This window comes from Accipiter gentilis, chromosome 5 (genome assembly GCF_929443795.1).
Source record: "Accipiter gentilis chromosome 5, bAccGen1.1, whole genome shotgun sequence".
NCBI lineage: Eukaryota > Metazoa > Chordata > Aves > Accipitriformes > Accipitridae > Astur > Astur gentilis.
Window position 1 is genome coordinate 8,463,820 of NC_064884.1, and position 18,927 is coordinate 8,482,746.

Here is an 18,927-nt window from a genome sequence, read left to right on the forward strand (position 1 = left end):
CTGGGAAGATTGTTCCCAAGCCTGGGAACCCTGCTGGAACAGGCTCTGCTGCTCTTGGATGTGCTAGTCTAAATCCATCTGATGCAAGGTGCTGTGCTTCTCCTCCTGGCTGTATTGAAAGCCGCCTTGATTTCACTGTAAGCGCTCCGCAAAGCGCGAGTCCTTGGTAGAATGTCACGGAGGAGTACCCTGCTTCCCCTGTGGGTGGAGGAGCATAAATCTTGGGTCTCGTGAGTTACTTCTCTTTGATTTTTTTATGTTCAGGGCATTTTTGAGCCTCCTCCTCATTTACAGTTAAGATGTCAGACAGTGAAAGTAATATATTGCATCAATTACAGGGGGACTGCTCCACTCGGGAAAGTTGCTGGGCTGGGAGTGGTGGCGGTAGGACTCCCTCAGTGACCTCTATGAGCCCTGTTGTGCTGCGGGGACCTTGCCTCACTGGGTGACTCTGGAGCAGGGCAAACTGCTGCAAAGAGAGCTCTCTGGGCAGGCATTAAGGTGAGGAGGGCATCAGGTACTCGGGCACGCAGTGCAGGTGGTGTTTGAGTGGCCTGGCTTGGCTGGCGGATGCAACTGGTTCGTTAGTCCCTGCCTGTTCATCCCCTTGATAATCCGATTTGCATTCCCTTTTCTTCCCCTGGATCCTGCTGTTACCATGGGAACTGTGTTCACAGTTGCGTTTCATTGGCTTCTGGAAAAACTCCTTTCTCCCTTTCCCCCTGTCTCATTCCCCTTTTCCAGCTTGGACAGGGAGCTGTGGCTGTCAGAGGATGGGGAAGCTTGCAAGGCTTCTAATAACTGGAATGAAGGCAGCGGTTGGAGGGAGGAATTGAGGAAATATGGCAAGACCATGAGGGATGAAGTAATTCTGCTTATGTGGTCTTTAGCTTGGTCTTTTCTGTGTCCTGCAGCTATGAAAGGGAGTCCTGGACACCTACTGCCCACGAGCCTGCTCGCTCACCCCAAAGGTCTCTCCTGCTTTGGGTCCACTGTTGTCTCTGGTGGCCTGGGAAGCCAGCACCAGGGTGGTACATACTGTGCTCTTTGTTATAGCTAAAGGATTTTCCTGCCTGTTTCTGCAAAGACCAAGCCGGTGTTGTGACTGCTGTATGGTTGAGAGACAATAAGGGGGGAGATGCTGCTCCAGGCTTTTGCGCTATCACCTTTTTGCTGCCTTTTGCTTTGCCCAAGAAAATTGTGCTTTGGCTTGGTAGATTAAGAGTGCATGCAGGAAGTCGCAAACAATTGCGATACTACATCTTAATGAATTGTCATTTGTGGGCTTCTTTGTTCCTTAAGTAACTGTGCCCTGGTGTTTTCTGAGAGGTTGCATTTGAAGGAGGAAGGGGCAGTGGCGGACATGTTCCCCAAGCCCCTTCTTAGGAGGGTTCTCCTTCTGTTACTCAGCCCCACATGTAGTGGGGCTAGCAGCTAGGTTGCTTCAGCCTTACCACTCTGGCCTCCGCTCTTCCTCACCCTGTCTAGTCACGCTGCTGGAGAGCCAACAGGGCTTTGGCAGCCTCCCTCCATCTCTGCCCATCTAAACCCAGCTCCTGCCTCTGTTTTTGTCCTGGCCAACCACCTCGACACCTGGCTGACCTCATTAGCCATGGCCAGGCCAACCTCTGTATTTGGTGCTCGGGCTCTGCCCGCCTTTGCTACCAGACCTGCAACATTCCTGCAACCCCTTGCATTGCCTTCCACCGGTGGGAGAGGATTTTGACGCTTGGCTCTCAGCATCTATGCCATATAAATACGGCAGTTGTGAAGTGCGTTAAGGTACCTGTTACACAGATATTCAGGAAGGGCTGTCTGTGCAGGAAGGCGTGATTTAATGGTTCAGGTGCCAGCTGTAAGCCGCTGCTGCTGGCGGGGACGGAGGGTTCGTTTAGCTCTTCGTATTCTAGCGCAGGGGCGAGGATGTATTGCCTGCTGCGGAAATCCATTTCCTCGCTTCTGCGCCTGGATGTTAAAGCTCCGTTTGGCATCTTTCGCTGGAGCCACGGTTTCTTCTTTTCCTCTTAATTAAAACATCCCCTTCTGCTGTGCGCACATGCTGCTATTCTGCCGTGCATCGCCCTGGAGATAGCTGCATCTCCTTTGCATCGTCTGAGAGCGAAAACAGGGTAAATACAACAAGGCAACGTGTTTTCTAGTGTTTCTCGTCCCAGCTCTGGTGCTGCATCTCGGCGTGGGGCGTAGAGGGAGAATCTGGCCGCCGTTGGCGCAGCCCCCCTCTCCCTGGCTGGAGGAGGAGAACGGGACGCCTGCGCCGCCGCGGCGGGAGCCCCTGGGTGCCCCGGGAGGGGCCGGGCCGGGCCGTCACCGCCGTGCCTTGCTCCCCCCGTCTGTTCTGCTCTGCTCTGCCCGCCAGCCCCCCCCGGGCTGCTGCCCGCGGCGGCGGCGGCTCCCGGGAGCGGTGGCACAGCCGCTGCGCCGCCCGCGCCCGCCAGGTGGCGCCGCCGGGCCCCGGCGCCAGCCCCGCGCGCTGCCGGTGGGCGTCCCGCCCCGCCCGGCCGGCCAGTGCGGGCAGCCGGCCCGGACTGCGCTGCCAGCGCCGGGGATGGAGCCCGCTGCCCTCCGCCGCGGCCGGCCCGCCCTCCGCCACCCCGGGCCGGGCCGGGCCGGGCCGGGGGCCGCTGCCCGGTTCTCTCCACCGGAGCCGGCGGGCCCCGCCCGAGGAGCTGCGCCCGGGCAGCCCCGCGCCAGCTTCGGGCAGGAGATGCCTGCAGCCTCCTGTGCACGCCGGTGTGTCCCGGGCCGCGGGTCGGAGGTGGCGTGAGGCCGGCTTGTGCGCGCAGAGCAGCCCCCTTCGCCGGGGGACACGCACACCTTCCTCTGTCCACTCCTGTATCCTCCTCGGCCCTCTGGCCAGGCAGCGGGGGGATGCTCGAGCACTCCCAAGGCTGGAGAAGCGGGCCCTCTGCGTGCGTTCCGCTGTAGCCGTCTGCCCGTGGCAGGCAGTAGCATGAGCATTCAGCAACGCTGACACCCGGGGAGAGGCAGCCGGCCTCCAGCGCGCTGCGCTCGCCTTGCTGGGTGCTGTGGAGAAGGCAGGCTGGGGTTTGACAGTGGCTCCGTGTCTGTGGTGGATGCGGGGGGCACGCTGTTGCGACAGCCTGGAGGGAGGTGGAGAAATGTGGAACACGAGAGGAAACTGCAGTGCAAGCAACAAGTAGTTAGGCAGGGGTGGGGTGGTGCCAGCAAGGAGGACCTTGTCCTCATCCCGAATTCTGTAGCGTTGCCCTGGCAGTCAGCTGAGGTGCTTGGCACCTCTGGCAGGAAAGTACCATCAGACTTGCACGAATGCACGCGTGTTTTGGGAGACTGGTGTGCAGATGAGCAAGGGCTGGGTGGAAACCCATGGAGCAGAAATGGGAGCAGAGCCTGAATGCACAAGTAGAGCCTGTGGCTTTACTCAGGCGGTTGCCCTCCCTGGAGCACATGGGACAGATGGGTCTAGCTAGGCAGCTGGGTGTTGATGCAGGTGAGTCTGGCTGCATCAGCCCTGTGTGCCAGGGTATGTGCCCTGCTTCTTTGCAAAACAGGTCTGCCCCTGAGATGCTGGGGGAGAGGCGTTTCACCCAGTTAGAGATTTGTGTGCTTGAGGCGTTGCACACGCCAAGGTGTGCATGACTCTCTTGGGAATGGTGACTGCGTGTGTGGGAGTGGGCGCAGCAAGCGCTAGTCCAGGTTACCAGCAACACAAGTCCTTGTTGTGCTGGCAGATGGCGCAAGGCAGCAGCTCGCTAACTTTTCCTGTTATGACCCCATTTACAGAGCGGTGATTTCGAGTGACCCCAAATACTAATAGAGACATTGAATAAAATTGAATTTGTGTCAGGCTTGTGACCTCCCTGAAAAACTCTCCTGATCTTGCTGACACAGGGCTTGAGTGTCTGCAGTGACCAAGCTTCCAGGAGCCCTCTGGAGATGAAGGCACTGAGTAAATAAATCAAAGGGAGGGATTACTCTGTTCCTAGTTCTGCCTTACTGTAAGGCTGTAGTAGGAGGGACAGCAAAAGCTGTTCCTGCACCTTCCTTGACTGTCTCATTATCCCCCGGTACGATGCACTGCAGACTCGCTGGTGCTCTGTCTGCAGCGGAGCTGGCACTCGTGTGCTGTGCTCCCTTCCTGCTGTTTGTGGTTGCACATGCTCCTGCATGCCTGCAGAAACCGTGTCTGCCCCAGCACCGTCTCTAACACCCGTCGCTGGCGTACACGCGTGAAGATTTGCCCGTCCACGACGTGCGTTTGCGTGTGCACGGCACGCGCTGTTATGTGCCGAGGCTGCTCCGGGGGTCCGCTTTGGCAGGCGGGGACCAGAGCGGGGTGGTCAGCGGACAGGCTGGCGGAGCGGAGCGTGGCCTCGGTGCGGAGGGGGAAGCTGAGGAATGCGACGGCAGCAGCCGAGAGCCGCCCGCCTGTTTTGCCCAGACCCGAAATCTCCCGCAGGCCCCGCTTCTGCCTGGCCCGGCCGGCCAGGAATGCCACAGGGAAGGGAAACCTGGCTACTGCGGGGGGAGCGCCGCGTTCCTGCCCGGAGCCCCGGCTCCCTCCTGCCCGCCCCCTGCCAGGCTCGCCCCCTGCGGCCCGGGGCGCTGGGCCGAGCCCGCCTGCCCGCCCGTCCTTTCGGCGAGGGAGCTGCTGGCTTTGTGTCACCGAGGCGCTGCGATTCCAGAGCCAGCCCTGCCTGCTCAGTTTTTCCAAACCCGCACTTGGGAGGAAGGCGCCGTATCAGGATAAGAGTCCCCCCCCTCCTCTCCCCACCCGCCCCGCTGCCAGCCACCTTCCCGCTCCCCAGCCAGCCCGAGCCCTGGGTGGCGGTGGGAGGCGCCGGCTTTGCCGATGGCTGCATTTATCACGCTGGTGGCCTCGCTAAATGGTTTAACCCTTTGCACCCCGCGGGCGCTGCTGGCAGCAGGCTGGGTGGCCTGCCCTGCTGGCAGCTGCCCAGCCCCGCAGCCTGCCTGACCGGCTCTGGCTCTCCTGCCTCGACCAGGTGGCAGAAGCTCCCTCCCTCCCTCAGCCTTTTCTCGGTTTGCTGCTCGCCAGGGGCCAAGCGGCGGTGTCCTGAGACCGGGGACAGCCAAGCAAATGGCGCTGCAGGACCCCATGCAAGGAGCGGCCCAAATAGAGCTAGAGCATGTAGCAGAGGCCACCTGAGGCCAGGCTGCTGTGGTAGGAGTTAAGCTCATCTCCTGTGCCAGTACCCCAGCAGCATCAGGACTTTGTGCACCGTGCGGTGGCAGACACAGAATGACTTCCCCCGGGCTGCACCAAGCACCTGAGGCGGTGGGAGGGTGAGGCTGGCGTTCAGAACATGCGGGAGTCACAAGAAGGGAAAGAAGGCTTGAAGAGCTATGTCATGCTCGCACCCATATAGGCGTTATGAGTGCATCTGATGTTGCAGGAATAGCAAGGCACCCAGGATCCCAAGCCTCGGTGTCTTTGTGATCCTGGAACCGTGTCAGGAGTTTGTCTTTGCTACACGATGGTGTGTCAGCTGTGCTGTGGCTGCAGCAGCCTATTTCCATTTGGGAAGAGGACAGCTCAGCTTGATTAAATTCTCTTCTGGTACTCCAGCGCAGGCTGTCTTTTGCCTTTAGGACTGCAGCATAGGAAAATCCCGGCGTATGGAGGGGGGCCAGGGCCCAGCTCTGCCATGAGGATGCTGAGCAGGAGATTGTGGCTGGCTGGCTGCATCGCTTCACGTGTTGTCTTTGCGCTTCCCAGTTTCTTCTGGTTGCCGTGGGTGAATGGCCTTGGCCTGCTGGAGATGCGATGGTTAATAGGTTAGTGCAAAGGAAGCGGGCTGGGATCCCATTTGAAAGGAGCAGAGAAGCCAAGCTGGGCACCCATGATTCTGTCCAGGTTGGTCTGGCTGCCTAGGCAGCTGCAGAGGTGACAGAGGTAGCACAGGCTCCTCGCAGCTGCCTGCTGGTGGCGGCTGTCTGGCTCAAGCTCCCAACGTGCATGAAATGAGGGAGCCCATTCTTCCCCAGCTGGCTGCAGGGCTGGGTGCAAACCTGGGGCCTCTCCTGGGTTGGCTTTTTTCCCCTTTTCCCTGAGCAACAGCTTTGTGATGCCATCAAAACCAAAGTGGGATTGAAACCTTGCTACGCAGCCCGCAGGAGAAGGAGGTGCAGCAGGGACTTGGGAGGCTGTGGGGTAGGATCCGTGCCAGTGTCTGAGGGGAGAAGAGGGTACTGTGGCCAGGAGTCTGTTTAGGGATGGGCAAGACCCAGGGTCCTGCACAGGGAGAGCTGAAAAGACATTTTTAGGCCAGAGTCGACCTCCGCAGCAGTAACGAAGCCTCTTCTACCTCCTCGCTGGACCTTTGCCTTTCTGGGGGAACACAGGATGAGCCTGTGTGCCAGCTCTGTGGATTTAACGCTGGAGCTGCCCCCGGCTCCCTGCTCTGTACCTACATGGGTCGGCATAGCAGAGGGCTGCTCCTAAAACAGGCATTTTTCAGCCCCAGACTCATTTCCTTCATCCCAATTCATCTGTGCTCTTCCGTCCCCGGGGCCTCTGCTGGGGGTTGGTCTGGGACTGGAGTGAGCCACTGGGGAAGTGCTTTGCAGAGAGGCAGCTCCAGCTAACTGTGAGTCACATCATTAATTCCAGTATAGTTAATTGGACCTAATTAATCATATTCATAAGTGTAATGAGGGCCTCGCCCACAGGGGTCTTGCGAAGGTCTGAGCTTGGGGCTGGTGTTGTGGAGAGGCAGTGGGAATGAACAAGTCCCAGAGCCTTGGAGGAGGCTTGAGACCCAGCTTCTGTGTACTCCCGACATCCTCATCGGCAAAAACATGACAGGATGAGGCCGATCCTTCTGACCCTGTAGGCCAGTATCCTCTGCCTCCCACAGAGGTAGAACGTGTCAGGAGGTTCTGGGTTGCTGGTCCCAATTCCTCCCAGGGAAGGCCGGAGTCACGGTCAAGATGGCTCTCTCTTGGTCCTTGACTAGTTTGGAAGGGTGACACTTGATTTCCTGGGTGTATGTTTTGCAGCCCAAAGGCAGGAAAGCCCCATGCAAGGGAGGGGGAGGTAACAGCCAGTTCCGGGCATCTCTGCCAGAGGCTCGCTAACGTGCTGATGTACCAGGCAGCTCCTGGGATGAGCTGCTGCTGTGGTGGTGTTGGCAGAAGGAGGCTTTGAGGAGCTCCAAGGACTCTGCTTCCCCATCTCCTCCCCTCCCTGTCTCTCCTAGTGTGGGCGTAATGATAGAGGAGGGAAGGGGAGACTGGGAGTCAGAGTCAAGTGTAGGGAGGGCAGCTAGCCCGGCAGATGTTAATTAAAGACAGAGGCTCAGCGCTGAGCCGGCAGCGGCTGGTCCTCCCGCTGACCTTTTCCAGTCTCGCTCTGCCACTTTCATGTGCACAGGCTGGGAGAGATGCGAGGGGCTGTGATGTAGAAAGCCCAGGAGGCCATAGGGAAGGAGCGGGAGGGAGAGGCAGCCGGAGGGCCTGGAGGACAGGTGCCTCTGCACGTCCCCTCCGAACCAGACGTGGCTGGAGGGAAAGAGCTGCGGGTCTGTCCTTTGGCACCAAGCTGTTGTGCCAGACAGCGGTGGTCAGGCACTGTCTTTAACCCACTGTGCCTGTGCATGCAGCCTGCAGGGACACGAGCCCAGTGCTGCTACTGGGAAGGATGAAAGCGTGAAAATATGTCACTGGTTGCCGATGAGGCGCTTGGGAGCTCACCAGAGAGGCAGGGAGATGTACGGCCTCGCTGCTCCCCGGTCCCTGGGAGGGGTTCATCAGGGTACGGTTGGGTGGCCGGTACAAGCAAATGATGCTCGATGCTGCTTTTTGCAAAGGGGCCCCTAATGACTGCCCACCCGCGTGGCCTGCAGTCCCCCAAGGGGAGAAAACCCAGGGCACATGCACGTTGTCCCTTCTGTCTGCTCCAGCCTCAGCTGCTTTTCCCAGGGTGCTTCTGCAGATGGACGAAGCCACCCCGGGGCCAGGGGCAAAGAGGCGCCCTCAACGGCCTACGTCCCATCCTTTCGGTTTGGGTTTTAGAGCAGCCAGCGCGCTTCTGCCCGCCCGCACGCCCACCCTCCGGCCTCTCTTGCCGGCCGCCGCTGCTTTTCGCTTGGCCCGGCCGCTGGGGAACGGGGCCGGGCAGCGGCGCTGACCCTGCAGGGGGAGCTCAGCTGCCCGCCCCCGCCTGCCGCCCCTGCCCGCGCGCCGCCGGCGCGGAGCGGGGCGGGGCGAGGCGCGCGCGCTGCCCTGCCCCGCCCCGCCCCGCCAGGAGCCCGCCCCGCCCCTCGGCAGGGGGCGCTGCCGCACGCCCTGCCCGCGCTCTCGCCGCGGCGCCCCGGCTTTGGCGGGCGGGGGGGTGGGCGGTACACCCCCCCACCCCCCCGCCCGCCCCGTTCCTGCCGCCTCTTCTCCTGCCTCTGCTTCCGAGCCGGGGGAGGGCGGGGGCCCGGGGGCCCGGCTCCGGTGGCGGCTGCGGCCGTGCGCGCGGGCAGGGCGGGAGGGCAAGGTGGTGGTGGTGGTGGTGGTGCCGTTTTGCCGCGGGGCTGCTGCTGCTGCTGCTTCCCGTCGGCGGAGATGGATCGCTTGTCCCTGGATCCCCTTTAGCGCTGCAACGCTCGGAGATGCTGCCAAGCGGTCCCTGCCTCCAGCCCTCTCTTCCCAGCCCACCCCCGAGCAGTGAGTGCGCTGCAGGCAGGAAGGTGACACATCCTGGTTAGGATGCTGCTGGCATCATCCAGAAGCGGGTGGACTGGCTTAATGGCCTGATGTGCGTGTGCACTTGTGCGGCTCCTTTCTGCCTGCGAGGGGGGAGGGAGCAGGCCAAGAGCACAGGCAGCCGCCGAGCCAGCTGTGTCCTCTCTCAGCTGCATCCTGCGGGGCCTGTAGCAGCAGCGGCAGCAGCCGCCCCAAGTCGGGCCGCAGCTCCCGAGGTTGGCGGGGGGCTGCACTCCAGCTGCCCGGCCAAAGCAAATGGTGTGTTTGAGATGGACGCCGCTTCCACCCGAGCCTGCACACGGCTATCCCCAGCCACCTCGCCTCCCGCGTCCCTCTCCTCCTTGGGTCTCACCTGCCTCTCCTCGCTCCTGTCACCCCCACCCCAGGGGAGCTGTGGATGGAGGCTGTCGCTCAGGGGAAGAGGGTGGTTAACACGTGGAAAACTTGCCGGTAAAGACGGCAGCGTGCTGCCCTTCCCGGCTGCTGGGGCCGCCCTTGGGCATCACTGCCTAGGCCCCAGAGCCGGGCTCAGGCAGGGGGGATCTCCCCCACGCCGCGGGGTGCTGGCGCGGGACCCACGGGCCATCAGCACGACCGGGATCGGAGGCTTGCAGGCTGATGTTTGGGGTGGTAAAAGCAGGGTGGAGCAGGCCCCGGGTAGGAGAGGGGCCGCTGCTGTCGCGGGGAGGTCTGGCACCGCTGTATGCCGGCGACGCCGGGCCCCACCGTGCGCGACGTCTCCTGCACCCGGCCGGGCGCTCGCGGGGAGACGGAGCCTCGTTCCCCCCTCCCGGCCCCACCGGAGGCCGCAGACGACCCCGGACCCGGTGCCGGGCGCCGCGTCCCGGCGCGGTGCTGGTCCCCGGCAGGCCGCTGGGCGGCCGGCGGAGCGCCCGCGACGAGGAAGCGGTTAATCAGCGCGCGGGGCTTTTATTTTGACAGGGCAGCGCCTGGCTCCGCGCTCGGAGGAAAGTGAATGATCCTGTTTCTCCAAATGATTATTCAGGCTCCGGCGGAGAAAGGAGCACTCGGCACGCAGCGCCTCGCCCCTCGCCACGGCGTCCCCGCCCGCGCCCGGGCCGCCGCGCCCGCCGGCACCGCAGCCCGCCGCCCGCGCCCGGCCGCCCGCCGCAGCGCGGGGAAGCCGCCCGCGGCCCGGGGCCGGGCGGGCAGCCGGGGCCCGCCGCGGCCGGACGCCCACCCCCGCCGGCGGGCGCGGGCTGGAGCCGCCGGCGGCGCCGGCGGAAGGAGCGGCGCGGCGGGGCGGGGGGCTCCACCGGCGCCGCCGGCCCCGGCCCCGCGCCCCGCGGCGGGCGGCCGAGCCATGAGCGCGGCCCGCGCCGCCGGCCCCCCGCCGCCGGCCGGCCCTCAGCAGCCCGCGGAGCCGCGCCGCGCCGCCCCGGCGGGCTCGCCCGGCCTGCCCTGAGCCGCGCCGCCGCCGCCGAGGTGAGTGCCCCGCCGGCGCGGGCGGCCGCCGCCCCATTGTTTCGCCCCGGGGGGCCGGGGCTCCGCACCGCAACCCCCGCTCCCCCCCGCCCCTCCCCGCCTCCCCCGGCCCCGCGCAGCCGGCGGTGGCCGGGCCCGCCGCGGGGCTGTCATCCGGGCGCATCCCGGTGCGCGGGGGGCCGCCGGGAGCCGCGGCCCGAGCCCGCCCCGGGGAGCGGTGAGCCGCCGTACTACAACTCCCAGGGGGCGGCGTGGTCGGTGGGGACCGGGGGGGGGGGGGGGGCGGGAGGGGGGCGAGAACTTGGCGGGGAGACGGCGCTGGCCCCGGCTCGGCCGGCCCGGCGCTCCCCGCGCCTGGTGCCGCAGCCCGCTGTTGGCGGGGACTGGCCGGGCCGGCGGGCTGACCGGCCGCGGGCGCTGGCTGGGGATGTGCTGGCAACGCTCCCGCTGACCTCGGGCAGATCTTGGCCGTCGCCCCCGCTCCCCCGGCACTTCCCTACTTTGCTCTTGCGTTTCGGGGACCGCTCTCCCCGGGTCCTTGTGTCCCATCGCCGTGGCCACTGGCGATTCCTCGAGGACCGAGGAGCCTCGAGTGGGGGCTCCGCTCTAGATGCAGAGAACTTAGTTGCGTCGCACCCGGTTTTACCCGGGCTGCTCTGGATTTTGCAAGACCTTGTTGGTGCTGTTAAAGCCCCCGGGAGAATTGGAACTGGGATTCTTGGATCTGGACTAACCACGTTTCACGTGGGGTTTAAATAAATGCTCCTGTCGGAGCCCATCCTAAGTGTCAGGAGAGACCTCTCCCCTCTCTTTGCGGCGTCCTATGTTCCCTCTTGAGGTAAACCGAGCATGTGGTCGGCTCGGAGGAAAAAGGGGGGAAACACCATACCTACGTGTTTTCCTCGTGCGCAGAAAGGAACCGATGTAACAAAACCTTCCCTGCCTTGCATTAGGGACGTGTCTTTAGCAGGTGGTGAACTTGTCCTAGCCCCGCTCTGCTAGCAACCACTTGCCGGAGTAGAAATGTGAGAAGGATGCATATCTGAACACATAAGTAATGCTACATGACAGGGCAGGCTGTTGTGGCGTTGTGTGCGGCGTCTGCGCGCCTTGGGGGCAGCGCTGTTTGACAGGGCGTCGGGCTGCGGTGTCATACGGTTGCGTCCTGGCTGCGCGAGGCAAAGGGCTGCCGACAGCGTGGCATGGAGGACCGCCGCGCACCTTCGGCTGCGGTGCGTCCTCGCGGAGTGGTGCTACGGGAGACTTGGCTGCGCGCTCTCGACCTGCGGGATCCGTGCTGCGAACGTGGCTACTGCTTGTTGCCCTGCCCAAACGCTGTTTCATGCCGGGCACGCAGTAACGACGTGCAGCTCCTTCCATCCGTCAGTCGCCAGGTCTCTCCGCAAAGGGATGTATGCCAAAGGGATGTATGCGTGCCTTGTTTTGCTACTTTGGTGGCAGGAGGGATAAGAAAAGTGAGTCACGGAGGAAGTGATTTGCCCAAGGTCGCATGGCGAGTCTGTGTCAGTGCTGAAGCAAGACCTCCTTTGACTTCGGTGCCTGTGTTAACGCTGGCTGCTGCCACACGTGGGTATATAATACATGCCCAAGGCCGGTACTAGTGCAAAAATCACCAGGTCGAGACTGTTGCCTGATTCTCTCTCTCCTTGGTAGAAAGATGAGCATATTGGTGTGCTGTCTCTACAGCAGTGGTCTACTCCATTGTAGGGGGGGACTTTTTCCAGAGCATTCACACCCAAACACCTTTTTGTCTGTTTTGTAGCGTGTGTTTTGCCATTTTAGCTGGGCAGATGGTGTGATCGGTGCCTCCCCGCCACCCTGACCTGTAACTTCATTACCTAGAAAATCCATTTCGTAGTGGTTGGTATTTTCTGTGGTGCAACCTTGTAGGTGTTACTACATCTCCCTGCCCCGAAAGACCCTTTCCTCTTTCCAGACACCCCCGCTGGGAAAAGAAAAAAAAAAAAAAAGAAAAAGGCAGCAGCTACAGGAAAGCTTACTCAGAAACTTGAAACCCTAGTTGCTGTTCAGCTGAAGAAAAGAAAATAGTTGTGTTTTGTGCTTTAAAGCCCTCCTCTGCCTTTTGCATCTCACCGGGTCACTGTTGGAAGGTGGCCGTCTGGCCGCTGTGTGACAGAGGGGACAGACCGCTGCGTGAAGTGACTGGGCCATCACAAAGCTGGAAGTACTGAGCTCGCTGGGCCGCGCTGCTCCGGGGCAGCTGCTGAGGATGTGCTGGAGTTGCACTTCCAGCTCCAGGCTAACTCAAGCCCATAGAGCTGCGGACCTTGCTTGTGCTGGCTTGGAGTCCCTAAGGTCCAAGCTCAGCTCAGCCTTTGACTTTTCTGTCGAGTTGTCGACCCAGCTGGCATCATGTCCTCCCTGCTTTCTGTTTTGGGGGGGGAAAAAACTTTTCTTTTCCTTCTCACCGCTGTGGTTCTTCCCTGCTGAAATGTTGTGAGCGTTCTCCCTCTCAGCAGCGCTTACTGTGTGGAGGGGTGCGGAAGGGAGCGGTAGCTAGAGAGGAGGCTCTTGGTTCCCTCTGTGGGGAGCACCAGCTATGTCCCAAATGGTGGCTGTTTCTTACTGCTGTAGAGGCGTTACTCTTCGCGGCTTACCCCAGTCATCTTCAGGTGGTTGCAGAGTCCTGAGCAAAAGATGGGTCCTGGGATTGTTTTCCGTGACCCATCTCTTGTCGGTACAGTGTCCGGTTCAGCGTTGACGTCAGGGCAGCCTTTGCTGCTTTGTGCTGTCTCGGGTGATCGGCTGCTGCTAAGAGTGAAAGTTTTTAGCCATTGGAGCACTTGAAGATGCGTCTGTGTCCCCCCGAGGTCCAGAGTCCAGACGTGCTCTTGCTGGCACTAGTTGTGTACTGCAGCTGCTATGGTGGGTTTTAATCTGCTTGGGTCTAGCCATTTCCTGGGGATGGCACAGGCTGGCTTCCAGCTCTTAATTCCTTAGGGCTCCATCCAGTTTTAAATACCCTGACTGACTGGATCTCCCAAGCAGGCCTCTTCTGGGGGAGTAAGGCCCCTGTGGAAAAACACAAGTTTGCTGTTCCTGTCTGAAAATGCATCGGAGGCTGTTCCACCTGTGAACCTGCTCCTGAGCTGCTGTTGCTGCCTCCTCCCAGGGATGCTGGCCGTCCTCCATAGCCTTAGCCAAGCAGAAGCCCCAAGCTTGCCCCGCAAATGTGTTGTGCTGTTGCTCTCTTGGCAAAGGCCCAGCGTTGTGCCAGTGCCCTGGACGAGGGGGAGCATAGGAGAGTTGTGCTGCATTTGTGACTACTTCTGTTGGCATTTTTAATAGGAAACGTGGTACGTAGATGTGTGGATATATGATATAATGAAGGGTAGAGATGTCGTAGCGATACAACATACGGATGCAGCAATATTTTGTCAGGGTTATTTAAGCTGCATCAGCGAAGTGCTAGGAGGATTGCCAGCATGGCTTTTCTGGCAAATCAAAGTCTAATGCAGGTCAGGACTTGGTGTCACTCAGCTCTCTTTTCCTCCCCGGAAGATGTTGACTGGCAAATGTGTCTTCTGGTGATCTCACGTGTGGCTCTGTGTTTCCAGGGGGTGCGGGAGCTTTGGATACTGACTTTGTGTCATTGATCTCCGTGAGATTAAAACTACCCTACGAGGTTTCTTGCAGCACTGAAGTTGTGCAAAAATACACCCATCTAGGAGCAAGGGGCCTAGGAAGCACAGCAGCTGCTTTGCTTCTCAGTTGTGCGTTTCCAGCAGCTCTGTGTGGCGTGACGGCTGAGGATGGCCAAAACGATATTCCTCAGTTCTTCCTGACTCCTGTTTCAAAGTTGCGTGCTGCTTCCCGGCAGGTCAGTCTTTGCTCCTCTGGTTTGACTTCCCTTCTGCAAGCACCACCCCCAGCAGCCCTGAGTGGAAGGTACCCAGAAACTGTTACCGGAGGTTGGTGGGGATGGTTTCTGTTGCTGTATTTTGCCCCTCCTCAGCCTCTCCCTGGGAGGCAGCACCAGCCAAACCACTTGGAGTGGATGAGAGGCACCCTTCCTCCTTCCTTGGTGCCTGTTCCAGGTCATCTGCTTGGCACCAGGCCCTTCCTGGGAATAGAGAACTGGTTTTGTTTTCTCCCTACCTGATTTTCTTTGAAACTCAAAGGTGGAGGGGATGATGGATTTTGTTCTAATGGGGACCAATTCATGGTGGCGTTTGCAGTCGCCACAGGGCTGTACTCAGCAGGAGCCAGCGTGGAGGAAGCAGTTAGTGTCACTGGCACCTGCTTTTGATTTAAGGGAGAGCCACACTACGGAGGGGCGGCTTGCCAGGAGCCCTGTGCGCTCCCTGCGTTCTTGGCGAGCAGAGCTGTGCTTGTCGGTGCCCTGGGCAGCCTGGTCCCTGGTGCGGCAGGAGAGGAGCACGGGATGCCTCGGCTTGGCTATCCGAAGCCTGCACCAAGCCTTGGAAACGGCCGTGCTGCCGTTGGGCGTCCTGACTGGCTCTGAGTCCCACTTGCTTGGGCCCAGACCTCCCTTCCCACCTTGCGTTCCTGCCGCCCCTCTCCCAGGGCGTCGGACGGGCTGTCAGAGGCAGGCAGCTCCCCAGCGGGCAGGCTTGCCTTGATGCCGGCTGCGACCCTCTGCTGGAGAAAGTGGCGTGAGGATAATGGTCTGTGGCAACCTGAAGAGCCAAGTGGGAGCCTGTTCTGCTGTCACTGAGCGCATGTCCAGGCTGCATGCAGCCGGTTCTTTGGTGGTGCTGGTGTCTGGGCAGGAGTGGCTTCCCTGTATCCCTGTGTCCTTGCTGGATCGCCAGGCGGGTGCATCAGGCTGTGGTTTCCAGCCTGCCGCCCTGCCAGTGATGGGAGGGCAGGGCCTTCACCTGGCATCTTGTCCTGCTGTGTCTTTCTGGGCAGCTGCAGGCAGAGGAACATGCTAGCTGTGCCTGGGCGTCTTTGGGAGACTGCACTTCCCTGATGCGGGCAGATAGATGGTCTGCCAGCTTCGGCCGGAGCTGCTAGAGGAAACAGCACTTTGTCGCTGGGCTTTTACTTTCACCAAGAGTAGATGCTGCTAGGTTTGGGGTTTGGTTTTATTCAGCTGTGACTCAAGATGCCTTGAATCCCAGCTAGGGGATGATGGGGAGCCTCTCCTGATGCAGGGGTAATAGCCTCAAGATGGCTTTAAGACTGGGCTGTGCGCTGTGCCCAGAGGTGGGGCGTCACCCTGTTTGGTGAGGAGCTCTGCTGGAGCCAAGTCCTGGGCCAGAAGCCAGGTTTGTGATCCGTGCCAGAGAGGGCGAGACTTGGAAAGCGAAGCAGAGCTCCTCCTGTGTGAGAGATGGCCTGAAATACCGAGCAAAACCACAGAGTGCTCCTTGTTCCTGCCTATGCCCACTGGTCTTCCCTCTCCCTGAAGTATGTGGGAGGCCACAGGACGGATCTGCTAGGGAGCAGGAGGGCTGCGCTCCTCAGGCACCTCTGCTCCATCCTGCCTCTTCCGGAATCACCCCCTCTTCTTTTATTTTTGGGGTTTGGTTTTTTTCCCCTTTTAGCCCTGCCTCTCCTATTGCTGTATCTTACCCATTCCCATCCTTGCCACTACTGATTTGAGGGCCACCACCTTGCAGGCCGGCTGTCCAGAGCAATGCTGCATGCAGTTGTGCTGCTCCTTCTGTCACAGCTCAGCTGAGCAGCTTTCCTTTTCTTTGCTTGGCTGCTTACTGCAGTGGCCAAGGAGAGGAACGGGCCAGGATATGGTTTGTGTAGAAGGTGCTCTGCAGCACTGACTGTTTACAGACTCTGTGCTTCTCAAAATGTAAGCACAGGAAATGCCAGGCTCTGCTGGGGTCTGCGTGAGCAGCGTGGCTTCTGCAGGCTGGGTGTCTTGCAGACTTTGGTGGTAGTGGTGTGCTGCACTGTCACAGGCCAGAGGAGGTTTTGGAGCACTCTGCAGGAGTACGGGCTTGGGTTTTTTCACCTCCAAGATAGAGACTGGGAGGAAAAGTGAAAGGAAATGACTTAACCAAAGACAGGAAGGGAATATGGGGCAGAGCTAGGGACAGAAGCGAGGATTCCCAATTCCTGCTCATCGCTCTGCTCCTACTCAGCTGCCTTTCTGGGTCTCAGCCTCCTGTTTGAGTCCAGGCATAAGGGGGCCTTTCCAGCCCGCTGAGAAACTGGAGGTCAGGAACTTCTCTCGTGATGTGTCTGCAATGCTCGGTGTGTCTGTGAGCTTTCCAGTCCCTGAGTGTCTCATCTCCAGGATTTGGCCAGCTGAGAAAACTATAAGTTAGAAAGCTACGGCTGGTGTGGCTACAGCAGAAGTCACAAACCGTGTCCTCGGCTAGGGAGTCGAGCGTCTGGTTCTCCAAAGAGCACCATGGTCCTTGTCTGATGTGTGTTCTGCAGAGAAATGCTGCTCTCCTGGAATGCTGTACCCTTGTTTGGAGAGCCATACCCAGGTTATTCTTAAGGGTGTAAGTTAAAGGAAGCTGTTTCTCTCTGCCTGTGACGTGTCCCCTCCTGCAGTTGGCTTTGTGGATGGTCTCTCTTGACTTGCCACCCAGGCCTTGGTAACTGTCTGATCAGGTGTGCATTGCTTGCCTGGTCCTGCAGGCAGAGACTCTGTGGAGCATTGCAGTGCTCCTAATAGAAAGTACATTCTTAATAACCTCTTTGGAAGAAAGATCCTGCTGAACAGCTGTGTTTCAGTGAACAGTTGTGCTCCCCCTTAGATGGGAAGGGGTTTCAGCAGTGGGTGCAATGACTGTTGCTTCATTCTGTTGTTACGCTGTGCTGGGCTCATGGCTTCTTGGCAAAGGCACAGCATAAGGCTGCAATCGCTGGAGGATGCTGGCTTATAAAAAGGTGGTTGCAAGGGTCCTGAGCAGCCATGCTGTAGGTCTCCATGCTCAGGGCAGTGAGGAGCTGCATATGGGGAGCTCTGAAGGGCAGTAACTGAGAGCAAGGGCCGCATCTCTGGGTGACTCTTCCCGACAGCAAGCTGGCCGAGGCTCTGGAAACCCCTGCAGCACTGGAGCTTTCACCACTTCCTTGGCAGGATTTGTTCCAGCACCGGTCTGCAGCGGAGGATTGGGCCAGACAGGGCCTGAACGGAGCGGGTCCGGCCACAGGCGAGCCTCAAGCACGGCAGTTAGGCTGGGCTGAAAGCTGCCTGTGTCCTGCCTCTGTGCAGCCTTGTTTGAACTTTTCTCTGGCAAGGAGCAAAAGGAACCGGGGAGACCTAGGGCTGGTCCAAGCAAGTTTCCTCTGCTCTCCCCGCCCCCAGATGCAACGGGGGGAACGGCAGCAGCTCCAGACTGCCGTCCCGGAGTGGAGCAGTTTGGGGGGGCCTTGGTCACAACAGCTTTTGAGCAAACAGTTTGTTGCCTCTGGTGTTCCCTGCCTCTTGGGCTGCGACGCAGGGAGGGGGAAGTGAAACTGTGGTTCAGAACAAGCCCTCTGGATGGCAAGAAAATTGCTGAGTAGCCGGTTTCCAGGTTGCCGAGGTCCTAGCCAGGGCCCGGCGCGGCTGCCAGAAGCAACAGGCTTGGAATTTCCTCCGCCTGGTGCCAGCTCCTCTTGGGCTGGCCGCAGCACCTCTGCTGGGGCCGGGGCTCCTCTTGAGCCCCGCGGATGGGGCGCTCCCAGAGCAGGGGTTACGCTGGAGCTGGAGCTGCCCCCCTCGCTCTCACAGCCTGGTTTCTATTTTCTTTTCCAGGGTCCAAGCTGTTTTGAATTATGCAGCCTGCGCCTCCCGCGGGGCTCCTTGAGCAGCCGCCTAACGAGCTGAGCTCCTGACAAACTTTGCTCTGGCTCTGGCTACGCTTGGAAAATTTTACAGCCTTTTCAGAAAAAGGAAATGCCAGGAAAGGCCTGTCTCTTCTTACTTTTATGAGGGGGTCCCAGTTGAGAGGGGGCGAGATGGGTTTGGAAGAGAAGACAGGAAGGATTTTGTGTGCTGCGGCACACACGCTTTCTAGTGATGGGGGTGAGCGGGCTTGGTGCCTCCTGCCGGAGCCGGGCACAGTGGAGGCGAGACCTGCAGGGCTCCCGGAGGCTGCACGATGGGCACAGGGAAGCAGCGACTCCTCTTCTACAGGGAAGTGGTGGTCTGCGTCTTCCCTCCCAGCTGCCAGTGTAGCTACTGCCTGTTCAATCTTTGCTCGTTATCCTTTTCCTGAGTGGCCGTGGTTTTATTTCTGCTGTGGTCACAGGCGGAGGCTCCCGCAAGGATGCGCTGTGTGTCGGTCTGCAAGGCTCCTGGGAAGGACCACTACCAGATGCTGGGCTGGTGGTGTCCCCATCATGGGGAACGGCAGAGTGCCTGGGCGGGGTGCTGGTGGGCACAGGGATGTAGGAATGCAGGTGCTGCCAGCGCAATGTTGGACTTGAAAGGGACAGTCTTGTGTAATTTGTCCCTTCGGCTGAGCAACCATGTTACAGCAGGGGAAACCGGGACACAAGATAAGCTGTGATTTGCCTGCCTTCCCCGGGTAAGACGGCACTGAGAAGGGAGCCAGGAGCCCTCAGTTTTGGAAAAACTCCACCTTGCTGAGGTGCTGAAGGTCTGCCCTTGCATTTGTCTGGTTTCCTTCAGCAGAGCCCACTGATCGTGGCACTGATCTCCCGACAAGCACTTCTGTCTGGAGCGGCACTGGGAGGTACAGGCCGGTCCTCGCCATCCTCCTTGCGTGTCCTCACAGTGTCCCAGATCCCTTTCCAATGGTAAAAAGGCATCTGCGGGGACAAGGATGGGGGTGT

The 18,927-nt window shown here is 60.2% G+C and overlaps 1 protein-coding gene across 2 annotated transcripts in view; it reads left to right on the top strand.

The window, feature by feature from the left end:
* Positions 1-18,927, top strand: part of BCL9L (BCL9 like) — a 69,652-nt gene that overhangs the window by 9,020 nt on the left and 41,705 nt on the right. Inside the window, exon 1 of one of the 2 annotated variants that reach the window (XM_049799315.1) lies at positions 10,073-10,161. The exons of the other annotated variant lie outside the window; for it this stretch is intronic. The gene's annotated coding sequence lies outside the window, so the exon portion shown is untranslated. Of the gene's footprint in view, positions 1-10,072; positions 10,162-18,927 lie in introns of those variants that run through there. 2 annotated transcript variants of the gene reach the window in all.